Raw genomic sequence first — 6,879 nt, 5'->3', positions numbered from 1 at the left:
GAATGCCACAGATTCCCATTTCCCTTACTTGAAGTTCAACAACATAATACTTGAAGGTTTTATACAATTGGCCTCTGGTCAATCTTCAAAGTATTAAAATGGCTGCCACAGAAAAGTTAGATAGAAATAAAAATCCTGTTCACATATTCATATTGTTTGGACCAGTAATCCCAGTTATATAAAACCATCCTAAAGAAATAACCCAAAATCATGGAGAAAGCTGTGTAAAGCATGTTCCTACAATATTATTTCTCCTTCGGTGCCTCCCTTACAGCTAGGTGGAGCCCTGTGACTAAGCTCTCACCAAGGCCACGAGAATGGAAGAGATACCACAACTTCCTCCCTCACCTCCTCCACAGTAAACTGCCCTGAACTTCTTGTCTCTCCCCTTCCCTAAGGCCTAAGTTTGGATTGGTAGCAACTCACAGACAACCATGACAAATGGATCCCCGTATTACTTCATGGACTGGAATCACTTCATCAACCTGTACCTATTGCCAAGCTATTATATCACAACAAAATAAAATGTTCTGTTACTGAGTGACATTACAAATTCATGCTTTTAAAAGAAATACATTCCAAAAGCCACAAAGTTAAATGTACCAATTCATCACAGCTATCTTAAAATATGTATATAAACATGGCAAATACATAAAAATAACAATGTTACAGTGGGATTATTAATTATTCCTTTTCAAACTTTCAAAAATGCTGTTTAAATTATTTTGATAATTTCAAAAGTTGAAATTGTTTAATTGGTTAATTAAATATTTTGAAATCATTTTTCACTTTAAGAGAAAAATGATTTCAAAATAGATTTAAGGAATCTTTATACTATACACGTTCATATTTGTATAAAAAATGGATCCCCTGGCCAATGTTCAAATCCAAGATGCCTGGTCTGCAATCCAGCCATTGTGTTCTTTCTTTAATAAATGAAAAATTATCTGCTCATGTTCTTCAAGGGCACTACTAGCTAGAAACCTTAGCCAAATAAGACTGACTCTGTATAACTTAGAAAACTTTCTCTATTTTAAAAAAAAAAAAAAGGCTTTTCATTTCGTCTTTTATATTTGTATTTCTTAAGAGAAAACAAAGTTTCAATGCAAAGGGATATATTGGAAACTGACCCAACAAAAAGCTTTATGCATTTTCTCACCCAGCAGCTTACATCAACCTAAAAATATATCTGAAGAAGGATGAAAGCTGGCCCCACTATGAAAAGCACAGCTTTTAAGATTAAAGCTACCCCCCCAAAAATCCAAGAAACTGAAACAGCCCAGCCCAAAGAAAGCAAAATAGAGCTTCTAAAAACTTTGTTGTCCTCTCATATTTGAAACTATACAATCTGTCTAAAACTGCAGCTAATTTATACAGAGTTTAGATAGCTCCAAACTCCCTAATAATTAAATTTAAGGCTTGAACAAAGGAAATGTACAGAACTCTACAAAATATAACTACACATTTGTCTAATTATATATATATATTATTTATATATATATTATTTATATATATATAATTAGACAAATGTGTAGTTATATTGTGTATATATATATATATAAATAAAGTGGCCCCGACGCCCTCTAACAAGATGTACCACAAAACATGAATCACTAGCCACTTGTGGCTCCAGAGTACTTGAAATAGTGCTTGTCAGAATTGAGATATGCTCTCCAAAAATATAATGATAAAAATATAACATTAATATCTTATTAATACTAATTATATGTTAATATTTTGGATACAGCTGGTTAAATAAAATATATTAAAACTAATTTCACCTGTTTCATTTTATTGTTTAAAGTGTGGCTCCAGGAAAACTTCAAATTACATACGGGGCCACGCTGTATTTCTATTATCTCTGGTGTTCTACCTGGAGAAACCAGTCTAGTTTCTAACAAGGAAATTTTATAACCATTTTCTTTTGGTTTGGTACTCTCTAGTTCCATACTTTGATCCTAAAAACAAAAAGGGTATGTTGACCTACGATTATGTCCCACACGGTACTGAAGATAAGGGCTGCCTATAGTCATCTGGTTACTCAACAACAGGGATCTAACCTATTATCACAACCAAGGCCCCAAGAGAAATCCAGAGACCTTTTATAAAGTCTTTACAGGCTAGAAACCTATCCCTCACTCTGACCATGTCACTTACCGGCTTTCTCGGAGGGAATGTGAATACCAATGCCACTTCAAGAGACTCTCCAGAAATCCTTCGGCCATCAAAGAGTTAAAAGTGCCCACCTTGAGATGGCATAAGAGGATTTCAGACAGAAATGACTAGCTTGCACAGCAGGGTGTGAGGCGGCACTGTGGGAAGGGGGATGGGAGGGAGTCTGAGTAAAGCAGAAAGCTGGACTCCGTGGGACTGAGTGACAGATAGGACCTCATAAGGGGCTGACATACTTTTTACATTTGCTGAGTATCTACCCTGTGTGAAGCCCAGGGCTTAACACAGCTAAATAAACAGTGTCCACTCTTGAAGAGCTCATAATCTTATCAAACTCAAGTCAGGACAGATCGGTGTACAAGGCCGGCTGTTTTGACAGTTAATCCTGGCTGCAACCTTAAGGACTGAAATCAGAGATGGTTAACAAAGTCAAATCGGTAGACAAAAAGCTGAAGCTAAATGGATTCAGGAGGGAAGGAAGGTTACGGTAAGGTATCGCAATGGATGGACTCTGAGAACCCTTTGAAATGTTACAAATGGGATGCGGGCGCGCACGCGTGTCTCTGTGTGTGTGTGTGTGAGAGAGAGAGAGAGAGAGAGACAGAGAGAGAAAGAATTCACAGCAATCAACAGATGCTCTGAGGTAATGGTCTCCAAACCTGTAATGCACTTATTTATGATCTGTATACGTCTACTTTTATGTACTCTATGCAACATGAATAAAATTAGGATCTAAAACAATAAGGCTAAAAATATAAATAAAAGTTCTAAAATTTTGGGGCGCCTGGGTGGCACAGCGGTTAAGCGTCTGCCTTCGGCTCAGGGCGTGATCCCGGCGTTATGGGATCGAGCCCCACATCAGGCTCCTCCGCTGGGAGGCTGCTTCTTCCTCTCCCACTCCCCCTGCTTGTGTTCCCTCTCTCGCTGGCTCTCTCTAACTCTGTCAAATAAATAAATAAAATCTTTAAAAAAAAAAAAGTTCTAAAATTTTAGTTTTATATCTTCAGTGACTTCCTTGCATAGCCCACATGAATCCTGCTCTAAAGGAAATTTTAAAACACCACTGATGGGGAAGTACGTGTGGAAAACCTCCACAGTTATTAGAACTACACCTCAACTGGAGATGAGCTAAGGCCAACCACAAAAATCTTTGAAGTCACTTACAGAAAATTTTTTCTCTGAAAATGAATTTTCACTCTGAAGCAAAGGAAAAATGAAAATGTAGGTTCTACGCATGTCAGGTAATATATATTTTGCTTTTATCTTTAATTTGTCCTCCTTTATGTTAATATTTTAAGCCACTAAAAGACCTTTTAAATGTAAGATAGAAATTATCTTTCAAAATTGAGATTTTTGAAAAGCTATGTAAAATGAGTTCTATGTTCCATTTTTTCTTACTAGTAAAAAAATCTGAGGTAGTATCACTAAATTTAAAATATCACTTGAGGGAGAGATTGTGTGCTGATTGTTTAAACAGTGAGAGTGCTTCCACAGTACATTCAGAAGATCTCAAGTCAATCATTTTCAATGTACTTTTCCAAGCATAAAATTTTTTGCCTCCAATTTCACATTTCACTTCTAGAAAAATAGGTAATGGATATAGACAAGTCACAGAAAATAGCTAGAAGGTAATTAATAATAAACATCTATTTCAAGTTTAATATCAATAAAAATCTAAGAAATGGAAACTAAAAATATCAGAAAGGTATGAAAAGGCACTCACATACTGCTCATGGAAATATAAACTGATATCACCTTTCTGGTGATTCAGGAAATCTGACGGTGTGCTCTGATCTAGTAATTACATTAGGAAATGATTTCAAAATTTAGAGAAAGATTTGTGCGTGAAAATGACATCACAATATTTTATTTCTGCACAGAATATGATTGGATGAAAATGTTCTAAAATGTTAAGTGTTTATCTCTGGGTGGTAGGGCTACAGGTGGTGTTTACTCTTTTTTTTCTTTTTAATATATTCAGTTTTTTAAATAATAAGTACTTATTAACTTTAATCCCCAAAAATTCAAGTTTCTTTTTAGAATTCCTTTTAACAAATATCATCCAGGTCTTCTTAAAGAAACAAATAAGTATATGCTATTTCTATTCCAATTAAGAGAGGGCTCCTATTATAACCCTTGATTTTTTTACCCTTCCGCCCCCCACCCTCACCAAAAGCATTCAGCCCCCCGCTATAGTACAGCAGAGAGGAGCTCTAGTCAAAGACAGATCTAAGTTCAAATCCTAGAAGCACCATTTACAGTTGTGTTACTTTGGGCAAATTTTCTAAACCTCAGAGAATTCTTAAATAAGATTACATAAATTTAGAGATTAAGATAGTTTCATACCACAGTGGGCAGCTCAGAAAGGGTATAAGGATGAAGGTGGAATTTTAAGGGGAGGGAGTAGGTGGGACTATAAAATGAAATTACAGGAATATAATTTGGGATTCATCCCAGAGTTATGGTGACATATGATCTGACATGATAGCATGAGACTAAAAGAGTAAATTTTTCTTCATTCTTCTGTACTGAACACTTCCTGTGTGCTGCACACCAGGGACACAGCACTGAACAGGGTAAACAAGATCCCTGCTTCCTGACCACACATTCTGTGGTAGCAGGGGTGGGGAGTAAGGTGGGGGAGGAAGGCAGAGACAGACAGATGAATCGAGTTAGTGGTATATGCCACAAATAAAACAAGGTAAGAGAACAGCTGGGGGGTGGGTGCTGTTTTAAATAGGGTGATCAGAGAAGACTCTGCAGAGTGGGTTGCGACTAGAAGGACAAGGAGCCAGGACAAGATCTTGAGACTGAGAGAATAAGAGCCAAGTCAAAGATGGGAACAAACCTGGTGTGTTCACAGCAAAAAGACCACTGTGGAAGAGGGAACTGAAAAGTTAGCAGGTGTGAGATTACATGGGGCCATAGCATGAAAAGGAGTTTGGATTTTATTTTTACTGTGATAAGAACCCACTGATGTTTCAGCCGAGTGGCATGAGCTGACTGCATTTAAAAAATTACTTCGACAGATCTGTGCAGAGAGAATCCTAGTGACAGGATGCTATCACAGCAGGCCAAACATGCCTTGAACTAGGCAGGACTGATAGCACTAGTGGGGGCGGAATCGCGCAGAATTCCCACGGAGGCTGATTTCAGCTCTATCTTTCAAACCAAGCACAAAGGTTTCTCTTCCTGGTTCTCCCAGCTCAACTGCGCCACTACTAAACTTCATATGCTATCGTAATGAGAACATGTATCAAGTTACTGCAATTTTATATTTACATAGCTGTCCTTCCTACTAGACTGACCTCCATGAACCAAGGCAGGAAATATATTTATCTTTGATACACCTAGTAGAGTACCGGGCATAGAAATGTGCTCAGTAAATGTCTGCTGATTGAAAGAACGAACAAATACATTTAAATAATCAAAGCCATCTGTATTCATTTCCAAGGGCTACTGAAATAACACAATCTTTGTGGCTTAAAACAACAGAAATTTATTTTCTCTCAGTTCTGCAGGCTTGAAGTCCAAAATCAAGTGTTGGTAGGGCAGGGCCATGTTCCCTCTGAAGGCTTTAGGGAAGAATCTCTCTTTGCCTCTTAGGAGTTTCTGGTGTGTCGCAGCAATCCTTTGCGTCCCTGGCTTGTAAACCGCATCACTCCAATCTCTGTTCCGTCTTCACATGGCCTCCCGTGCATGTGTCTGAGTCTGTGTGTCCTCTCCTCTTAGAAAGACATCAGTCATTGGATTTAGGGCCTGTCCTAATCCCATATGACCTCATCTTGATTATATCTGCAAAGATCCTTATTCCAAATAAGGTCACATTTTGAGGTTCCAAGTAGACATGAATTTTTAGTGGACACTATTCAACCCACTATGCCGTTCAACACCACAATGGATTGCCTTATAAAGTGGTAATCCCATTCCAAAAATGTTCAAGCAAAAACTGAGTAGCCAAAATGGATGTTCAAAAGAAGAGATTTCTATATTGCCTATGTGTATCCTTTAAAACCTCTGTGGTTTCTGTTTACTCATCTGTATGTTGAGGAAACTGATTTTCATAGTCTCTTTTAACATTAACATTTTGATTCTGGGTCATAAATTTTCTTGACGACTTTTTACATTTTATAAATACGTTATCCTAATACAGAGACCCTTAAATATGTGAATAAATTATAGCAAAAAGCTTACCTTCTCAGTTCTGAAATGGGCAAAATTTTCTGTTCCCATTAAAAATGCAGTGTATTCCTCCATACAACAAAGCACTATACTTCCATTTTAAGAAACCACTTTGAATACCTACTGTGTGCCAATGAACAACCCACTTCTGACCCACCTATTTATACTTATTAAATTACTAGCTAACTAGATCTTTCTTCATTATTTCTACATAATAGACATGTCACTTAATGGTAATAGCTTTACTGATTTATTACAAAAGTGATATATTTTTATTGTTTTAAAAAAATTCACGAGTACAAAGATAGTAAAAATTCACCAGAAGTCCCAGTCCCAAAGACAGCCACTGTTAACATTTTGCTGACCAACCCGTCAGACTTGTACGTATGCATACATTAGTGTATATAATATCCTTCGTATTTTTATTTACAAAAATCAGATGTTATGTAGAAATAAACAGGCTAATACGCATGCTACTCTACAACTAGTATTTTCCCCAAATTATTATGCATACCTTTCCAAGAC

At 37.0% G+C, this 6,879-nt stretch overlaps 1 protein-coding gene across 5 annotated transcripts in view; it reads right to left on the bottom strand.

Moving 5' to 3' along the window:
• The window catches only part of PDE7A (phosphodiesterase 7A), a 263,405-nt gene that overhangs the window by 88,454 nt on the left and 168,072 nt on the right, over window positions 1-6,879 (bottom strand). The window lies entirely within an intron of this gene.

The sequence above is a fragment of the Ursus americanus genome, chromosome 9 (assembly GCF_024610735.1).
Source record: "Ursus americanus isolate L20-20 chromosome 9, mUrsAme1.1.p, whole genome shotgun sequence".
Lineage (NCBI taxonomy): Eukaryota > Metazoa > Chordata > Mammalia > Carnivora > Ursidae > Ursus > Ursus americanus.
Note: the sequence above shows the minus strand (reverse complement) of the source record. Positions and strands in the feature narration are given on the sequence as shown.